General features: G+C 45.8%; 1 protein-coding gene across 1 annotated transcript in view; it reads left to right on the top strand.

Annotated features, from left to right (window-relative positions):
• Positions 1 to 5,975: 5,975 nt before the first annotated feature.
• Positions 5,976 to 18,555, top strand: part of ZER1 (zyg-11 related cell cycle regulator) — an 86,930-nt gene continuing 74,350 nt past the window's right edge. Inside the window, exon 1 of the mRNA XM_073600087.1 lies at positions 5,976 to 6,188. The gene's annotated coding sequence lies outside the window, so the exon portion shown is untranslated. The remainder of the gene's footprint in view (positions 6,189 to 18,555) is intronic.

The following is an 18,555-nucleotide window of genomic DNA, read 5'->3' as shown; positions in this document are numbered from 1 at the left end:
GCGACAGTGCTGAAAGGTGAAAATTGGTTTGGGCAGGAAGGGGGTGAAACAGAGGCGTAACTAGAATCTTCAGGGCCCCGATGCAAGAAACCATGGAGGGCCCCCCTGACCCCCGGACAGGGCTCTTTTCTCCGAGCCCGATGGCGGAACACCAGGGTCCGGTCGCAAGTGGGTGGCTGCATGTAAAGGAATAGATTCCCCCCCCCCCCCCGCTTCTCCTCCTCTCCCTCCCACATGCATTCAGCGGCTGCAGGAGGAAAATGGAGAGATGGGTTCCTCTATGAGGAACCCATCGGTGTTTCTCAATCTTTTTCCAGTCAGGGCACCCTTGAAGTGGCTGCACTGCAACCACCCTGCAACTGTGTGCATTGCATGCAGTTGCAGCATAGTGATGATGCATTTAAGGGGTTAAAACAGGCGGTCAGGAGGCAACATATTGCTGTCAAATGCCTCTGAAAAGCGATCTGAGCATGGATCACTTTTCAGAGGAACAGCATTTTTTTTTTGCTGGTACTATGAACAAGCAAAAAAAAAAAAAAATTGGTTCCAATGGGACACATATAGGGGGTCAGGATTAAAAGCGCATACATAAAATGTGCATATATACATGTAAACACACACACACACATAAATAAATACACACACATATAAACCAGTGGCAGATGGTGCTCAAAATTTTTTGGGGGGCGCAAGCAAACTGAAAAATTCTTTAAAAAACGCATCAATTGCAGCCTCACTGTGCTCATCAAACGCAGCCACTGTGCACATCAATTGCCACCACTGTGCCCCTCATATGCAGCCACTGTGCTCATCAAATGCAGCCACTGTGCCCATCAAACGCAGCCACTGTGCTCATCAAACGCAGCCACTGTGCCCATCAAACGCAGCCACTGTGCCCATCAATTGCCACCACTGTGCCCATCAAACGCAGCCACTGTGCCCATCAAACGCAGCCACTGTGCCCATCAAACGCAGCCACTGTGCCCATCAATTGCCACCACTGTGCCCATCAAACGCAGCCACTGTGCCCATCAAACGCAGCCACTGTGCCCATCAAACGCAGCCACTGTGCCCATCAAACGCAGCCACTGTGCCCCCCCTGCCCGTTCACAGTCTGCCCGGCACTTACCCTGTCTCGGTGGGGCAGCGGGTGACGTCGACGAGCGGGGTCCTCCATGCGTCTCCTCCCATCCTCTCCTCCTGATAGGCATCCAATAGCGGCGCCTGTCGTTTCAGCCAATCAGGTGACGTGTAACAGACCCGAGCACCTGATTGGTGGAGAGGCGGTTCAGTGTTAGGAAAGCGAATATTTATTCGCTTTTCTAACACACCTGGGTGGACTGTGAGTGCCAAGCATGGCACTCGCAGTTCACCTATTTTGAAGCCTATTAGTGCTTTAAAAACACCCCTGCCGGTGTAATTCAGGCGCCCGGCGTCCAAAAAGGGGCCAGGCGTCTGAATAGGGGGGGCAGTGGCGGCCATAGATAGATTCACACTATGCATGAATCTATCTATTTGTGATAGAGGGGTGCCTGGAGGGAGGGGGCGGCGCATACACACACATGCACATATACATAGATGCACACACACTCACACATACATGCACATACATGCACATATACATAGATGCACACACACATACACACACACATGCACATACACACACATGCACATACAGTAGATAAAAAACGGCAGAACTTTACCTTAGCTCTTCCTGTCGGGTACTGCACTGTAGGGGGAGACAAAGAGCACAGCACACACTGCTTTCACTTTGTAATCAATGTGAGCAGCTCCCTGCACAGTGCCGAATACAGTTCGGCTTAGAATCGGGGAGCTTGTCTCCGCTCCCCTATCAAAGTAGTGTATACAGGGGGCCCTCAAGGGCCCCCTGCAGCAAGGGGCCCGGTCGCCATGGCAACCTCAGCGACCCCTATAATTCCGCCACTGCATCACTATCAGGACAGGAAGTGGTGAAAAATCTCCCTTCAACAGGGACACAGACAAAAACACATAGAGCCTCAGTGAAGTCTGTCTGTGTCCCTGTTGGAGATGCTTTCCCTTACTTTCTGTCAGAATACCTGGAAACTTTCTGCCTTTAAAGCGGTAGTAAACCACTGTGTTTTTTTTTGCAACCTGCAAGGTAAAGCCATAATGTGCTAGTATGTGAATTTACTTTAGAACAAAGCCTTCTAGCGGTGTACTGTCAATGCTGACAAGGCTTTCATCTCCACCCAGTCTTTCCAGGCTTCGCACAGCTGGAGCCGCGATGACATCACTCCTGTGCATGCACGATATTTACAGTACCTATAGGTAAGCCTTTTTATAGGCTTACATATAGTCCAAGTTATGCATGGGCATTTACTCCCACTTTAATTATTCTGGAGGACATGCCAGCTTTGTACTTTAGTAGATTACTAGATCTCCATGTTCCAGGGCTCAGTTCTCCTGTTTATTGCCAGTAGTGTCGGCCCTTGCATAGGTGCAACTGTGCAGGTGCAGGTGAATGGCCCCAAACGCATAGTGTCTGTGTTCTGGACTGTGCACCTGCATGGCTAAAAAAATTGGGAGCAGCGGCTGTGTCCTGACACGAATGGGACTGCCTGCACAAGGATACATGTGTAACACCTGTGCATCCCCATTAGAGTAAACAAGGTCCTTGCATGGGTGTACGCTGTAGTACACCCATGTGAACACTGAACAAGGCCTTAGCCCCACATTTTGCTGGGACAAAATGTGCTCCTCTATTAAACACTTTCATTTGATGCAGTGCACACAGTGTATCACAACTAATATTTCAATCTATTTTGGAGTGGTGTGTGCCGCTATTGGCACCACCTCTCTCCCCATCCCCACCTCAAGCCCTTTGACAGGGGGCAAACAATAATTAATTTTTAGGCTTTGTTCACGTGAGCGCATCAATATGTAGCCCTTGCAAGGGCTGTGTTTACCGGCATCCCCAGGCTGCATGGACACGGCATTGAACACCTGTACATCCCTGTGTGGTTGGGTAAACATGGCCCTCGCACCGGGTATTGTTACACCCAGGGCTTTTTTTCTCAAACAATAGGTGCTGGAACTTAACCACGGCCCCACAAAACCCCTCCCCCTACACACCCCCCAAATCACATCAAATAGTAGGTGTGTTCAGTCAAATTTCACGAAAACAGTAGGAGGGTCTGAAAGGGGGATTAAATACCAGGATTGCATTACACACAGAGTGCAGAGCTGTCACTTGTAAACACAGAAACCAGACTTCTGTGTTTACAAGTGATTGTGGTGAGCAGGCACCAAAGGGTCTGGGCCAGAGGTGGTGGAACTGAGTTCCACCAAGTTCCCCCTGAAAAAAAGCCCTGGTTACACCCCTTGTGAATGAAGCCATAGAGCATACCTCCCAAGTTTTTGAGATGGGAACGAGGGACACCTATTAGCAAATTATGTGGGAATAGGACACACCCCCTTAAAGGAGAATTATTTTAAAAAAATGATTATCTAAAGTGATTGTAAAGGTAAAAAAATAAATAAAAAATAAAAAATGTGTTTATACTTACTTGCTTTGTGCAATGGAATTGCACAGACAGGTCGCGAACCTCCTCTTTTCGGGTCCCCTGATTCTCCTGGCCACTCCCCTTTGTCCAGTGCCCCCATGGGAAGCACTTGTGTGTGCTCGCACATGAACCTCGCTGCAGCGTCCATTGACACACACAGTGGCCCTGCCCCCTCTTCACTGGCTTTGATTGACAGCACTGGGAGCCAATGGCTTCTGGTGCCCCAGCAAAACCAACGAGACCCAGAGGTGAGAGGAGAGAAGAGCTGCAGATGTGCACAGTGCTGGTTCGAATAAGAGCCCAGGTAAATAAAAAGGAGGGGGAGGGGTGCTGACACCTTTTTTACCTCAATGCAAGGAATGCATTAGGGTAAAAAATGTTTAGGCTTGACAACCACTTTAACCACTTGCCGCCCGCCCACCATGAAATGATGGAGGAGCAGTGCCGCTCTTATTCTGGGATAACATCATAAGATGTCGCCGCAGAATGGCTGCTCTCCTAGGACACGGCGTGACCCCAATCTCGGTAAAGAGCCGTGGGCGCGGCTCTTTAACCATGGGATGAACTGTGTCCAATCACAGCCTGTCAAATGTAAATGCGGAAGTGCCGTTTATTGCCTCTCCTCGCCTCACACTGACAGAGTGTGTGGCAAGGAGTGCCGATCAGCGGCATCTTCTCGCAGGGAGACCAGGACAGGTAATCAGGGCACTGATCATCAGTGCCCTGATTACAGTAAAGCCCCATCAGTGCCCATCAGTGACACCAATTAGTGCCCATTAGTGCCACCAATCAGTGCCCATCAGTGACACCATTCAGTGCCCATTAGTGATGCCAGTCAGTGCCGCCTATCAGTGCCACCTATCAGTGCCCACCAGTGCCACCTATTAGTGCTCATCAGTACTGCATATCAGTGCCACCCATCAGTGCTCATCAGTGCTGCATATCATTGCCACCTAATCAGTGCCCATCAGTGCAGCCTATCAGTGCCCATCAGTGAAGGAGAAAAAATACTTATTTACAAACAGAAACTAAGAAAACTTTTTTTTTTCAAAATGTTCTGTCTTTTTTGTAAAGAATAAAAAAAACAGCAGTGATTAAATACCACCAAACGAAAGCTCTATTTGTGTGAACAAAATGGTAAAAAAAAAATTTGGGCACAGTGTAGCACGACCGTGCAATTGTCATTCAAAGTGTGACAGCGCTGAAAGCTGAAAATTGGCCTGGGCAGGCGGGGGGGGTGAAAGTGCCCGCTAAGCAAGTGGTTAAACCCACAAGTGCTTTTTTACCACTACTATTCCTTTATACTTTCTTTTGAAAATTTACAAATGCTTTAGAAGTTGGATGAAAGGTTTAGCACTGGGAACAACTTTTTGAAAGATAAATAGATAATTTTTATATACAACTATATAGATCAGACCAAAATGAGGGACAAATGAGGAGGAAAGAGAGACAGTGGCGGCTGGTGGTTTTGAGTTGGGGGGGGGCGGCAAACAACCACCTCAAATCCCCCCTCACTGTCTGCCGGTCCACCAGCACTTACCCCATCTAGGCGGCTGGCACATCAAGCAGCGCCAGGAATCGGGGCATTGGCGGACATCAGACTGCGGTGGGCATCGGGCAGCGGCTCCTGTGTCTTCTACTCCTTGCTTCCGCTGGGCGTCTCCTCCCCTCCTCCCAGGGGTCCAATAGGATCATCTGTCCTTTCAGGCAATTGGGTGATGGGTATCAGACCCGCTTCCCGATTGCCCAGGAGGAGGATCAGTGTTGAAACAGCAAATATTCATTCGCTGTTGTAACACACCTGGGTGGGCTCATGGTGCAATGCTCTTTGACCCGGGCCCACCCTATTTTGAAGCCTATTAGAGCCCGTGGCTCTAATCAGGTGCTTTAAAAAAACACCCCCGCCGTTGTAATTCATGCGCCCGGTGTCCTGAAAGGGGCTGGATGCATGAATAGGGGGTAGCGGCATGTGGACCATAGAGCATTAATTAGGATGTGGTGGCCGTGGATAGAGGGGACAGGGCCCAGGCGCCCCTAATATACGGGCCGCCGCCTGGGCGCCCCTAATGGCCGCCACTGCTGGACAGAGGGACTTTGTTCCAAATCAGGCACAGTCATTCAAAATCAGGGTCAGTTGGGAGCTACGCATAGAGGAGTGTGGAAGGGTTAGAAATTGTACAAATGTTTTTTATTGTTCCTTTCTGTCCCAGTGACAATTGTACACCCCCATTTCCCCTATAGACATCACAAGCACAGGAAATGAGGGACAAACTCCTCAATGGGGTCACAGGCAGAAATAAACACCTGACAGAAATGCTATTCCTTCTTTATTCCATCCATCCTAACAAGCACACAAAAAATAGCAGGAACTAAAGTGTCAGGGAGCCATTTCCGGGGTGGGGGCAGAATTCCTGACGCACAAAGCGGTCCGGTTGCCATGGGGCCAGTCCGGAAGTGACGAGGGAATTTGTTGACAGCGGAGGCTGCAGGATGCCCTGTGAGGGGTTGGAGGAGGAGGAGGATCGGCTGTGAACTCGGCCCGGAACGGAGCGCTGCTGCACATCCCAGCTCTACCGACCGAGCTGGAGGGGGGAAGCCGGGCCCGGGGAGGAGGACAGGAAGTGCTGCACCGTCTTCTGCTGGGTAAGGTTATGTCCGTGCACAGTTCCTGGGGACTCTCTTCACAGCCATAGGTCCCTGCTGGCACTGATTTCCAGGGTCAGATTCGGGTTCTCACACATGTGGCCCGGAAAGCTCCACTATTGGTTAATCTTTAATAAAATGAGTTTTATTATATGAAGAGTAATAATCAGCTGCCTTGACTGATGTCCCCGGAAATGTCCCTGCTCTTCAGGACTGGAAAGTCACATTTTTTTTTTCTTCTTCAATGTTTTAACTCCTAATAAGGCAATTTCTAGTCTCTCATCAATGTAAAGATCCCTGTGTGCAGCTTGATCACAGCATTGAAATGCTCGTCTGCCTTTATGGTGTCGCTCCTCCGCTGGTCAGACTGCCACAGGATTGGCTCGCCAAGCGACAGAGTTAAGCAGGGGAGGGGTTTTGTTTTTCTTCTAGTGATCCTGACCCCCTGTAACCCATACAGCATGCTAGCTATAAACATAACGTAAGCCGCCTGAATGAACGATCTATTTCTTCCTGTCATTGGCGGCATGATGGCAAAATAGGACTCTTGCCGGCTTGTATGGTGACACCGGACAAAATGCTGCAAAAAAGGGGGTGACACCAAATAAACAGGCGTGATCCCATTTGTGGTAGCTCCTATAGACAGAAGATCACCACCTGAAAGATCTCCCAACCCTCTTCACGGCCACCGTCGTTTTGGGATTTTTTTTTTTGTTTACGTATTTAAAAAAATTGTGTGAATATTACATACACCCCCCCCCGAAATGTTATATATTTTCTGACAGCACAAAGAATACATTTTTTATGTCACACGATTTTAGTGCAGCAGTTTAGGAAACACAACATTTCAGTAAAAAATACACTAAGGTTTATTTTAGGGCACACCAACATAATAAATTAGCCTTCATTTTTTTTTTTTTGTGATAAAATATGCGGTTGTGCTGAGTAAATAGATACCCAACATGTCAAATCCAAAAAATGCATATGCCTGTGAAACCGCAAAAAAATGTCAGTACCCTATATTTTTCATAGGTGAAGCTTTAAAAGCCCCTACAGGTCATCAGTTTAGAGTTAACTATGAGTAATGGGCCTGGAATAATTGATCTCGCTGCAGCGTGCGCATCAATATGTTTGTGTAGCGCAATCCACAATTCTGTGCATAGGCGCCCCCGACATGTGCATTTACATTTGTACATGTATGTATGTATGTGCGGGTGGGGTTCCACATTTTTTTTTTTTTTTTTTTTTTAGGGGGGGTGGGGGTAACCTTAAGTGCTTGGGTGAAACTTTAATTTTTTACACTTTTTTTTTTTACTACTCACAAAGAGAACAAAAAATCCCCTACTGATGTTTTTTTTTTTTTTTTTTGGTCACACTTGCACCTTAATCTTGTGTCATTCCCAAGAGGCGGATCCCCTGCCACGGAGTCCACCTCTGGCCACCAGCTCAGTGGGAAATATCTCCGTTGATCTCTGCTGAGCCGGCGGATGACAGGTCCCTCTCTGCTCACTGAGTGGGGAAGGGCTTGTCGAGCGCCGCTGGTTGCTATGGAAAGATCGGACGAAAACGGACAGCATGTCCGTTTTCATCAGATCTCACCCGCTCCGATCCGCCAGGGACGGATGCAAACGTAGGGCCATCCGTCTAATTTTAGCGGATCGGACCGGGTCAGATGTCAGCGGACATGTCACCGCTGACATCCGTCGCTCCATAGGCTAACATGGAGCGCCCGTTCAGGTCCGCCGACAAAACTGACAAACCCGAGTGTATTCACACTGGGGCGGTGCGCTTGTGGGACAGGAAAAAAAAAAAAGTCCTGCAAGCAACATCTTTGGGGCGGAGTAGGAGCGCTGTATACACCGCCCCTGTCAATTGGAATGAATGGGCAGCTTTTCCGAAGCGCCGCAACACGGGCAGTTTTAACCCTTCTTTTCTTCGGCCGCTAGAAGGGGTTAAAAGTGCCCACGCTAACAGACCCGCCGCCCCAGTGTGATAGCAGCCAATAGACCCCTGATGTCTCATCTGTCCTCCAGTGAAGCTGAAGCAATGCAGATTATGTTCCATCAGCTTCTTCCCCATTAAAAATGACTGGGGACAGTGACGTGGGGACGCTAAAGTGACATTTTACACCTTGCTTCCAGATCAGTAAGGCTGCATTCACTCCTGAGTGTTTCGTTTTTTAGGCAGAAAGTTCCGCAATTTTTTTTACCGTGTTTTTGCCGTAATTTTGCACAGGTCAATGTAAAAAGCAGAAAAACGCCTGCCCAAAAAGAAGCTCATGTACTTTTTTGAGCTTCAGGCATTTTGCTTCAGGTGGCAAAATGCTCAGATGTGAACAGGTGCCATCGAAATGAAGGGGATTTTGCTTTTTGGGCATTTTATGAGCTGAAAACGCTCAGGTGTGAATGCAGCCTAAAGCCTCGTACACGCGCTTAGATTTTCTGATCACCGTCCGTCCGTTTTTTGTGGCATGCTAGTCTCATGTCGAAAGTAAGGAGGTTACTCACAATACGAAAATTTTCGTACAACAGAGTAAAACGTCAGAAGTGACGTAATGCGTTGAATAGTTTTGTATGTATTCTTTCGTTTCTGAGCATGCGTAGTCTTGCTCTTCTGATTTTTTTCTCATATGAAAACCATACTAATTATACATAAATGAACGTTGAGTTCACATCCGACAAAAATGTTAGTCTGCAAATCCAGCTTTTGTCTGACGAAAAAGCAAAATCGGCTGTTGAAAATCACCGTACTAATGGTCCGAAAATCGGACGCCAGCTCGTCGTACAAATTTTTCCATCCGATTTTCGTATTGTGTGTATGGTTAAGTCCTCGAAGAGGAGTGACAGGTTTGCTGGTTTGGTCAGTGAGGAAGCAGCAACACAGGTGAGCAGTTTATTTGCTCTTCAGGTGAACCTGCCACTGGCGAGAGCCCACCAGCAACAGAATCACTTGTGTGGCCTTAAAAGGTGGTCTATATAGGGGCAATTTCTTAATGATCAAACAGAAAAAGTTGATCTGTGAAGATGGAATTTTTCAGCTGCTGTTCTTCAGATGAATGAGCATTTCTCATATCCTCTCATGTTCTTCTGTTGTCAGATAATCCCCCACACAGGGTATGTATATTTGTTGTACAGGCGGTCCCCGGGTTACGTACAAGATAGGGACTGTAGGTTTGTTCTTAAGTCAAACTTGTTTGTAAGTCGGAACAGGTACGTTTTTAAGTGTAACTCTAGCCTGTGCAGTGATGTGGGATGTTCCGGTCGCTGCTGGGCATGCAGTCGTGTTATTTGGGGCTCTTGTGGCCATGCAGTACTGCATTGTGGGATGTGTCCGGCGCTGCAAGATGGCTGCTCTGCGGTATTCGGGACCAGTGTGGAGCGCAAGCAGACGGCAGTGACGTCGGATGTTCGTAACTCAGGGACTGCCTGTACCCGGTTGGAACATTTTGCCGTTGGTTGGTAACCTTGCGTGTGTATTTAGTGAACATATATTTTTTGATTACCACTAGTACTGATTTAGGAAAAATCGCTCTTATTTTGTTCCCAAGTCAGATGGATGGTGTGTTCCATCTATAGATGGACATAAACCGCTTGTTGTTACCCTTAATTGGATGCCAGGCAAGGTACAGGTCATTTATGGGTACACTTTGGGATGAATTTGGTCACTTCTGACATCTGAAACAATGGTTTTCATTCAGAGAGATTTTCGATTTTCTTACGACTGCCTATGATCCTTCATGGAGGAGAGAGAAGGAAGTAGTGAACCTCTTTCATGGTTTGATTCCAGAGAAGGGTGTTGTTGCAGTTGTGTAGGGGGCTGATGTTTCCCCCCCCTCTAGTTCACAGAGGGACATCTGCCTTGTCTATAGCTAGTCCTAAGCTGCTTACTAACATTAGACGCCCAGCCAAAGATCCTTTTAGAAGCAGGTTCATATAGCATGTTAGTGCCTATAGAGGGGGAAGCACTGCGAGTACCAGACTGTTTCGGTGGAAACAAAAGTGATTTAGCTGGGATTCTGGGAATATCCTTCCCAGCCACTCAACACCCAATAAAATGAATGCATCATAAGCCTGCATTCACATCGGGCCGTTTTGACATGCGATTTGACATGTTAAATCGCCGCCCATTGCCGGTGTTTTATTGAATAGTGCCCTCCGTCGAAAAGTGTCCACGCATACGCAGTACGGAAGGCCACTCCAGCTGATTTCCTGATCGGCTGGTGTGACGTCACCATAGCACATGCGCACATTGTAGGAGGCATTTTTCAACGGGAGATATCGTTTGACGGGCAGAATTTAAACCTATGCAAACAGCAGAGGGAGACTGTAGTTGTCAGATTGGGCCTCGCTGTTGCAGGGCGGGTTTTGTCTGTGTTGCAACCCGCCCTTACACTTAGGCAAAACCCGCCATTCAGCATACCAAACCCGCTGTGCAACACAGACAAAACCCTACCTTGAGCACACTGTAAACCCACCGCGCAACTGGGAGGCACAATATGACAACTATGGTCTCCCTCCGCTGTTTGCAAAGGTTTAAATTCTGCCCATCGAAAAATGGCTCCTATGCTGTGCGCATGCGCTATGGTGACGTCACGCCAGCTGATCGGGAAATCGGCGGGAGTGACCTTACGTACTGCGCATGCGTGAGCACTTTTCAACGGAGGGCACTATTCAATAGAGAAACGGCACCATCCGAATTGGTGCAACGTTGACTTTGCGGAGCTGCACCGATTCCCAAAAGTAGTTCCTGCACTATTTTTGGTGACATCGGGGGTGATTTGAATAGAAATCTGTGCATGAACCCGCACAAAAGTCTGTCTGTCTTTCAGTCCGACTTCGCCCCCGAAGTCGGACTGAAATGCTGGTTTAAAATCTTGCGAATTCAAACCGGCCCTCATGCCCCATACACACGATCGGACTTTCCGACAACAAAACCGTGGAATTTTGTTTGAAGGTTGTTGGCTCCAACTTGTCTTGCATACACACGGTCACACAAATGTTGGCCAACAATTACGAACGTAGTGACATACAAGACGTAAGACCAGCCAATAAAAAGGAAGTTCAAAAGTCATGTGATATCTCCATTACGAACGCTAGTTTTACAAGACTGAGCGCTTCTGGCTCGTACTTGATTCCGAGCATGCGTGGACTTTTGTGCAACGGACTTGTGTACACACGATCGGAAAGTCCAACAACAAAAATTTGTTAGCAGAAAATTTGAGAACCTGCTAGCCAACATTTTTTGGCGGAAAGTCTGACAACAAATGCCCGATGGAGCACACACACGGTTGGACTTTCCGCCAACAAGCTCACATCCAACATTTGTTGTCGGTTAATCCAATCGTGTGTACGCGGCATAAAGCCCCATACACACTATCAGATTTTTTGCTGATTTTTGTCTTCGGATTTACCAAAACCATGCAGTGCAAGGGCCTGCCTAATTGCATACAAATTGAAACTCCTAAGGTTTGACCTCATATTATATGGTTTTGGTAAATCTGAAGACAAAAATCAGCAGAAAATCTGATAGTGTGTATGGGGCTTAAGTGTGAACCTGGGCGAAGGCTTCATGCAGACAGGTACATGCAATGAAAATCCTGGTGTAGCTCCCCCACACAGAAAACCCTAGTGCTGTGTACGCTGTTTGTAAACACTTCTATTTCGCTAAATAAAGAATTAGAAGGAAAAAAAAAACCCTAGTACTGCATACAGCCACCCATAGACATCAATGGCTGTGCACAGTTGCACTCGGGTATATGCCAGGGCTCGCATAAATATAAGTATAGCATACATGCGAAAAGTTTCTATTTTTTTGCATACGCCTGTGGGCTATACTCATCAAGCACTAGCATATACCTGTGCAGTCACCCACATCCAGTCTGTGGGCGGCTGTACACAGCACCTGAGCTTCCCGGACAGGGGACGTTATGGCGGTATTTATGTTCCATGGGCTCAGATCTGTGTGCAAGAGGCCTTAGGCTGGGTTCACACTAGTGGGAATTGGATGTGTCTTTCCCCGCATCCAATTTGCATGACAGATGATTGTGACCGGTTCTCTATGGAGCCAGTTCACACATCTCCGTGGCGGTTGCGGTGCGGATTGCACAGGGGGTCCTGTGCGTCTTTGGCCCTGTTTCAGGGCCTAATTCAGGCAAAAATTCATCCCTTTTTCGTCCCTGAAACAGAGAACAGGGACACACCAGACCCCCTACTGCGAGCCACCTCTGGCATCAGTGTGAACCCAGCTTTACACTATACATTTGTACAATGTTTTAATGTCCTTGGGAGATAATGCACTGTTTGTTCTAATGCTGACTAACTTTAGCTATTGCAGCATTCCTTTGGAACATATCAGGGCTGTCTCTGGCTGTAGTACTTTTTGAGCCACTGACCTGGAACAAATCCGCCCCAGGTTTTAGATTTGCATACCTATTTTGGGTCCGGCTCCATTCACATTTGTGTGACTCCAAAGTCGTGTGATTTCCTTTGCAACTTTACATCTTTTGAATGGGTGTGACTTGGATACGACTTTGGCTGTTGACCTTGGCTTTGACTGTTGCACACCTGTCGCATTGATAATATTAAGATGTGACTTTCATGCAACTTTTGAGAGTTTACATTGCAGGCTATGGCATTCAAATCCCATGAAAGTTGCATCAAAATTGTGCAGGAACCTTTTTAACGTCACTGCGACTTTAAGGCGTATAGATTTGAATGGTTTCCATTGAAATATGGGCTGCAACTTGTCAGGCAATGTTGTGTCCAAAGTCGCAGGAGCTTTAGTGTTTCGAACATAATAAACCCACAGGGTTGCTATGACTGCCAAATGGCAGTCAGGCAACTAGCATTTTTAAAAAGGGGTTAGCAATGACAGTCCCCATATTTGCCTCTTTAAGATCCTATTTAATTTAAGTGTGTGTAGAGGTTAATTTTTATTTTTTTGTAGCGTTAGGTAGGTAAATTGCCATGCATCAACGCGTGTTTCCTTTGTGTGTTGACATGCGTTTTGATGTGCGTTGATTCGTTTACTTAGGTGTGATTTGTAGCTCTAATTTGAACTTGTTTTTACTTAGTACAGATCCGGTATCGCGGTACAGATAGTGTTCATTCCCTATCAATTATACATGGAGAGAGTGTTTCCCTATTCTGGCATAAATAATGAATCCCGGGTACAATTTGTGCTACTGCTTGTTTGCTTTTCGTTTTACTTTGTATTTTTTTTTTTTATCTATACTTTTAGGGAGATGTGATCTTTTAATTGTAAGTTAACTATACATATGAAAGCCACCTAAACTCCAAGCCAATAGCTGAATATGCAGATGAAATGTATATACGCTGTTTTACCTGCCAAGGGATTTGTTTTTCTGTCCATCAAGTCCTGAGACTCACACCTCTGCCACATAGCACAGCCCTGTCTTGCAGGGGACGAGACCTGATTTTTCCCTGATGCTTGACTGGACAGCGAAAGGAGAAGCAGCAGACTGATGTTCTATGCTTTTAAAATGATATTAAAGTCTTTGTTTTTTAATTACATGTTATACTTACCTGCTCTGTACAATGATTTTCCATGGAGCAGCCCAGATTATCCTCTTTTTGGGTCCCCCACCGACGTTCTTGACTCCCCCCAACCCCCTCCCGTGCATACCTTCATACATAGAATGCATGAGGGTAAAAAACCATGAGCCTTTAGAACCACTTTAAGGCACATGGCTGCCGGGGGCTTTATGACATAAAACTTGAGTGTATTTCCCCATCTGGGGCCTCCAGTTCCCATGATTTTGTGGAGAGGAAGTGGAAACTAAGGTAAACAGTGCAACTATGCACAAAAACATAGGAATTGGGGTTCAGAAAAATGGCAGCGGGTGCTCTGGACTGATGAGTCAAAATGTGAAATATTTGGCTGTATCAGGAGGCAGTTTGCTGGTAAAGGGCTGGAGAGCCGTACAATAATGAGTGTCTGCAGGCAACAGGGAAGCATGGTGGAGGTTCCATGCAAGTTTGGGGCTGCATTCCTGCAAATGGAGTTGGAGATTTGGGCAGGATCAATGGTGTCCTCGGTGCTGAGAAATACAAGCAGGTACTTATCCATCATGCCATACTATCAAGGCTGTGTGGTATTGGCCCTAAATTTATTCTGTAGCAGCACAATGGCCCCAAACATACAGCCAGTGTGATTAACCACTTCTGGACCGCCACACGCCGATATACATCCTAACTTTGCAGAGGAATAACGTTTTTATGGCAGCAGCTAGCTGCCATAACCCTGGTATCTTCTTCTTCGGCCAGCGGTCCGGTTTCCGATAATGGTGCTCCCTGCAGCGCATTCGCCGCAAGATCACTTTTATCGGCGGTGGGAGAAGGCCCCCCCCTCCCACCGCGCTCTGGTGCCCTCCGCCGCTTACCGGAGCCGTCGGCAGCGGCGGAGGCGATCAAATCCTCTTCATTGCTGGATATGGAGACAAGTGAGGGGAAGATGGCCCCCACCCGTCTCCATACCATTGCAGAGCGGAAGCGATGTCAAAACGTCACTTCCACCCATAGCTCTTAAAGGGCCATTTTTTATTTATTTATTTATTTTTTTTAATTGCATTTTAGTGTAAATATGAGATTTGAGGTCTTTTTGACCCCAGATCTCATATTAAAGAGGTCCTGTCATGCTTTTTTTTTTCTATTACAAGGGATTTTTACATTCCTTGCAATAGGAATAAATGTGACAATTTTTTTTTTTTTTTTTAAGAACTGTGTAAAAATAAAAGGTAAAATAAATAAGAGAAAATTTTTTTTTTTTTTTTTAAACACGCCCCATCCCGAAGAGCATGCGTGCAGAAGCGAACGCATACTTGAGCAGCGCCCACATATGAAAACTGTGTTCAAACCACACGTGAAGTATCGCCCCGATTGGTAGAGCGAGAGCAATAATTCTACCCCCAGATCTCCTCTGTAACTCAAAACATGCAACCTGTAGAATTTTTTAAATGTTGCCTATGGAGATTTTTAAGGGTAAAAGTTTATCGCCATTTCACGAGCGGGCGCAATTTTGACGTGTGACATGTTGAGTAATATTTTACTCGGCGTAACGTTATCTTTCACAATATAAAAAAAAAATTGGGCTCACTTTACTGTTGTCTTAAAAAGTGCATTTTTTCCCAAAAAAGTGCGCTTGTAAGACTGCTGCGCAAATACAGTGTGACAGAAAGTATTGCAACGACCGCCATTTTATTCTCTGGGGTGTTATAAAAAAAATGTATAATGTTTGGAGGTTCTAAGTAATTTTCTAGCAAAAAAAAACAAAACAGTTTTTAACTTGTAAACAACAAATCTCAGAGGCCCGGTCCTTAGGTGGTTAAGCGTAAAGAAGAACAAGGAGTCCTGGAAATGATGGTTTGGACCCCACAGAGCCCTGATCTCAACATCATCATAGTCTGTCTGGGATTATGAAGAGACCAAGGGATTTGAGGCAACCTACATCCACAGATCTGTGGTTAGTTCTCCAAGATGTTTGGAACAATCTACCTGCCGAGTTCCTTCAGAAACTGTGCACAAGTGTACCTAGAAGAATTGATGCCGTTTTGAAGGCAAAGGGTGGTCACATTTGCCTTTAATCTTTTGCACAGTAGTGTAATAAAAATGACAGGCTATCTGTTTAAACCTTTTGGGGGGTTTCTCCGACTGGAGCAACAATTGGCAATGCATCTTTTTACGGCAACCAAACTCACCATAGTGAGAGCCTGGAAATCCCCACACATTGTTTCGAGGTAGTAAAATGCAAGAATGAATGCCAAATGAGAAATTAACGGCCAAATTGCTAGATACTCGTGAAAAGAATTCCAATAACCCCCCCAATGCATGCAGAATGGTACCATCGTATTCGTCAGATGGCAGAGATGGAACCAATCGGTGTGGCGTGCGATGATCCCTCCAAAATTACACACACGTGGGCATGCTGGCTCAATTTCTAAGAATCGCTACTTGTTGATCACTCACAATCTACTCCCGGGGCCGGCACCAGACAGGTCCTCTAAAACATGCTACCCAGAGACAGAAACCGTGAGACGTTCCTCCTAGTGCCCACACTTTTACATAGCAATTGCTATATCCTGGACTATCCTGGAGAGTGTTGGGCTCTTCCTTTCCAGTTTTTTGTTCGCAACCCAAGCACATCTGTACTTCACAACCAAGCTCCCACTTTCCTCTCCCCTCGTTCCATAATGAGACATTCTATCACATCTCTTTAGAATAACGTTTTTTTCTTGTGATCAGTGAACATCGAAGTACAAGCCCAGTTACATAAGTACAAATTTAATATCATTTGCGCAAGATAAATATAACATTTCGTCTACATATTTGATAGACACGCTGGGGGTTATTTACTAAAGGCAAATTCACTTTGCACTAAAAGTGCACTTGGAATTGCAGTCGCTGTAGAACCGAGGGGGACATGCAAAGAAAATAAAAAACAGCATTTTAGCTTGCACATGATTGGATGATAAAATCAGCAGAGCTTCTCCTCATTTCAGATCTTCCCCTCAGATCTATAGCGACTGCACTTCCAACAAGTGCACTTGTAGTGCAAAGGGGATTTGCCTTTAGTAAATAACCCCCAGTGTTTCATTTGTTCATTTTGTTTTATTTGACAATACTCAAATATCCTGATATTGTTGATTTGCTATAAGTTACCTGTTCTCCTAAATATGTATGACTGTATACTTTGAGGGCCAGTTCACATTAGAGGCAGTTCCGTGCGCTTTTTTTCTGCACTAAAAATGCATGCAGTGTTTTCCATGTATTCCAATGGCTCTAGTTCACACCAGTGCAGTCAGTTTCCGGTCAGTTTCTGCACCAGAAACTGACTGCACTGGTGTGAACTAGAGCCATTGGAATACATGAAAAACACTGCATGCATTTTTAGGGCCAGTTCACACCAAAGAAATGCACTCATATGTTCCGGATCAGTTTTTGCTTACAGTTCACACAACACGCAGTTCCAGTACATTTTTGATACAATTTGCTATGTTCTGTGCAGAAAAAATGCAGCGCGCTCTACTTTGTTTCTTTTTCTGCATCGGAAACTGACTGCACTGGTGTGAACTAGAGCCATTAGAATACATGGAAAACACTGTGCATGCATTTTTAGTGCAGAAAAAAAACTAGCACTAAAGTATGCCCCATTTATGCCCCATTGGAATTTTTGTTGTAAACTTTGAAATTCTGAGAAAATTATAATAACATTCTTGACAACCAACGCCCATAGCTACTAATGCCCCGTACACACGATCCGAAAATCGTACGTAAAATGCCGCATTCGAAACGATCGTACGATAATCGGATCGTTAGTACAGAGCTTTCGAGAGCCGATCAGGACAGTTCATCCGATATTATTCTATCGGACATGCACGGAAATTTTTTCCGTACGATGCCAGATCGTACGATTTTCGTTTAATCGGTACAGCTATCGTTCGAAAATGCAATACAAATGCATTGCAACACATGACATCGCTTCCGAATTTTTATTCTGTCATACGGGAATTTTCGGGACTTTAGTAAACTCATCAGATTCGATGTGAGATTAGTATGCAAACAAAAACGGACGATCATTCGTCCGATATTCGGATCGTGTGTATGGGGCTTAAGTCAGTGCAGCAAGAGCAGAGCACAAGCTTGTGGAACCAGCAGACCTACAGCAGCAAAAGAAGCTGGTGGGTTGAACCTCCTCAATGTTACCGGCACCTGGCAAGGTCAGATTTACCATAAATAGCGGAAATTACAAGAGAGACCGCTGCAGGAGAATGGACACTCCATTAATCAGCTTCTTTCAGGCTTTCTCAGGGGACCTCAAGCAAGTACCCAATTGAGTGAACGAACACTATAATGGGACAGAGGGAGCGATCTGTACCATTTGAATCACCATCCCTATTGTGGTCATCTGCAAGCTTAGAGGCCTAGGCTGGGTTATAGCCATCTGCCTTTAAGCTTGCTGTTTGGTATGCAGAATCTACAGCTACGGTGGTCGGGCACTTTTTTTACATTTGTGTGTGAGCACTGCAGTGATATTAAGGATACAAACATTTTAAAGGATCTTTCTTGTTAACCCATATCATTTTTGTGGACATATACAGCCAATATCTTAGCGCAGCTTTTTTATTTTTTATTTTATTGGACTTTCTGTGTTATCGCACGGTATGCTGCTGCTTGTCTATAAGTCTATCCATTCAAATGATTTCTTTCTAGCGCGGTAACCTCCTTTGCATATTACATTGTACCCCTACCCATTTACCTAAAAAAAAAAAAAAAAAAAAAAAAAAAAAAAAAGTGTCAAAAATAAAACACATTTTTTTTTTTAAAGTAATTTATTAGGGCAGCTCTGTCGT

The sequence above is a fragment of the Aquarana catesbeiana genome, linkage group LG09, assembly GCF_042186555.1.
Source record: "Aquarana catesbeiana isolate 2022-GZ linkage group LG09, ASM4218655v1, whole genome shotgun sequence".
Lineage (NCBI taxonomy): Eukaryota > Metazoa > Chordata > Amphibia > Anura > Ranidae > Aquarana > Aquarana catesbeiana.
Note: the sequence above shows the minus strand (reverse complement) of the source record. Positions and strands in the feature narration are given on the sequence as shown.